Source organism: Nansenia antarctica, assembly GCF_963989245.1.
Source record: "Nansenia antarctica genome assembly, chromosome: 2".
In the NCBI taxonomy this organism is placed as follows: domain Eukaryota; kingdom Metazoa; phylum Chordata; class Actinopteri; order Argentiniformes; family Microstomatidae; genus Nansenia; species Nansenia antarctica.
Genome location: NC_137675.1, coordinates 9,412,351 through 9,414,850, shown reverse-complemented (window position 1 = coordinate 9,414,850; position 2,500 = coordinate 9,412,351). Strand labels below are relative to the sequence as shown.

Below are 2,500 nucleotides of genomic sequence, written 5' to 3'. Positions count from 1 at the left end.
CCAGTGTGTTATGATGCTGATATTAGATATTAGTTGTAAGAATGTATATTAGATGTTTTTGGCAGGAGGGTAGCCTGTAGCCCATGGTTCTATTTTGGCAGAAAGGAGTGTTGTTTTTGGATAAGAGTCAAACGTTTAAAATAATGCCAAACGACGGAGCCTCCAGACCGCAGCTTCACTCGAATTTTCCAAAAAGAAAAACTTGCCTGTTTTCGACAAACATCTGACCAAACCAAACCTCCGAAACATGTTACGTCTCTACTCCCAATAAAACCATCATTGGGAAACCGCTCGGGAATTTCAACCCTTGAAGTACCTACAAGTAAGGGTCGAATTCCCCGGGAGTGTACAGAGGTGGATTTATCATACTGTATGTCATTCCTCCTCTGCTGTATTCAACCTCCGTGTGTGTGTGTGTGTGTGTGTGTGTGTGTGTGTGTGTGTGTGAACCTTTCCGGCCGTTGTTTGACTCTGTTTCAAACGTCTCCTCATAACTCTGTTTTATAGTCTGAATTCCTCGCTTATCAGATAGAATGTCGTGGGGGGACCGGGTGGGAGTTCGGGGGGGAGGGGGGGGGGGGACGACATACTCACTGCTCCCTTTTCTTAACTCAATTACAGCCTCAAATAGAACACACATGTCACCACGCCACGGAACATGGCTGCAATTAACTAACCTAACAAAGAACTAACCCTTCACTCGTAAAGAGTTTCGGAGGTTTGGACGCTGGCTTCCTCCTTCGGGGCTGCACGACCAAACAAGTCTTTTCCTTCCTCCTCCGAGGAGAAAAAAGGGGCTGTATAATTATGTTTCCAAATGTTGCATTTTTTCATGTAGAGATATTTCTCTGAAGACTGTCAGTGGGTTTTCCCGCTCTTTTGTGGTGCGTTGTTTCCTAGGCCACTCAGAGGTTACGGGGAGAGAGGGCAGGAGGCAGAAGATGGGGCTCGGGGTTGTGGTTCGGAGAGAAATGTTGTTTTGAACTCAGCCCGGATCCGATAACTTTTGAGTTCATCTTTTCAAAGGACAGTGAAGCAGATAGCGTCAATAAGGCTTTTGTCTGGACTCTTTAAAAGACCTTCTGACTGGTTATGCCTGCGTAGCCAATCAGAAGCGGGCCTAGACACAGACGGGCTTCACATCCACACTGAAACAGCGTGACAGATATAAAGAAATGCCCTTTTGACAGTAGAACAGACCGGCACCATGGATCTAGTAGTAGTAGTAGCCTAATGGCCCTTAGGCGGCACGAGCCTATCTCCTCTTTCAATAGCATGAGGCAGCTTATTGTACAAGTACAAGTACCAACCATGACTGCTGGTAAGTCGCAGGGTCTTACCCCCAATCCAACCCGTAATGCCGAGTGCCAAGCAGGGAGGCATCGGGTACCATTTTTATAGTCTTCGGTATGACTCGGCCGGGGGTCGAACTCATGACCTCCCAATCTCAGGGCGGACACTCTAACTGCAAGGCCACTGGACTGGTACCATGGATCTACTATTGGATTCAAAGGTCTTAATTGAGGAAATAGAATCTTAAAAGTTCTTATTGAATTATTATGATTGATTATCTTGCGGAAGACCCTAGCAATGTATCCTGTGGCGGATTGAGTTTGCCTACGCATGAACCAATGGGGGATAGTGCAAATCCCCGCTTGTATGGCTTTCCAGACAGGCTCTAGAACAACGGTTAACTCAGGTCCGCTTCAGGGGAGGCTGGTGGAGGTGGAAATCGGAAGGACGGAGGGGATGCATGGAATGGAATCAGGAATGGTATCAAACTCATTCCGTTTGCAAGCGTTTTACGAATGAGCCCGTCCTCCGATGTCTACCCCCACCAGCCTCCCCTGGTCTGCTGAGAAGGAACTCCCTGACCCTGGCCGCCCCCCCCCCCCCCCCAGAGTGCTCCCAGCAGGAGCAGTAAATACATGGAGACAGAGTGTGTCCCTCCGGCCTTGAGCTTCATAAGGCCTGGGAATCACAGAGACCCACAGCACAGCAGGACATGGCAGGGAGAGGATAGGGGGGAGAGAGATGGAGGAGGAGGGGGAGGGGGGGCAGAGAGAGAGAGGGTGGCGGGGGGGGGGGGGGGGGGGGGCGGCAGAGAGAGAATGAGAAAGAAAGAAAGGCTGAGGAAGAGGTAGAGGGTGGTGGGGGACAGAGAGAGAGAGAGTGAAAGAGATAGAGGATGGGGGGCAGAGAGAGAGAGGGTGGCGGGGGGGGGGGGGGGGCGGCAGAGAGAGAATGAGAAAGAGATAGAGGATGGGGGGGCAGAGAGAGAGTGAGAGAGAGGGTGGGGGCAGAGAGATGGTGAGAAAGAGAGGGTGGGGGGCACACACTGTGTGTGTGTGTGTGTGTGTGTGTGTGTGTGTTTGGATGTGTGTGATTAATACACTAATAACGTTGTCAGACCTCTGTAAAAGTCAACAGTGTACTATTATCAGCGTGTGGTCAACAACCATGTTGTCGTCTGTTGTGGCGTGGCAGAACTAACATCCCC

General features: G+C 50.2%; 1 pseudogene across 1 annotated transcript in view; it reads left to right on the top strand.

Moving 5' to 3' along the window:
- LOC308151309 (neuropilin-1a-like) overlaps nucleotides 1-2,500 on the top strand; it is a 54,360-nt pseudogene that overhangs the window by 2,101 nt on the left and 49,759 nt on the right. The gene's annotated exons all lie outside the window — the stretch shown is intronic.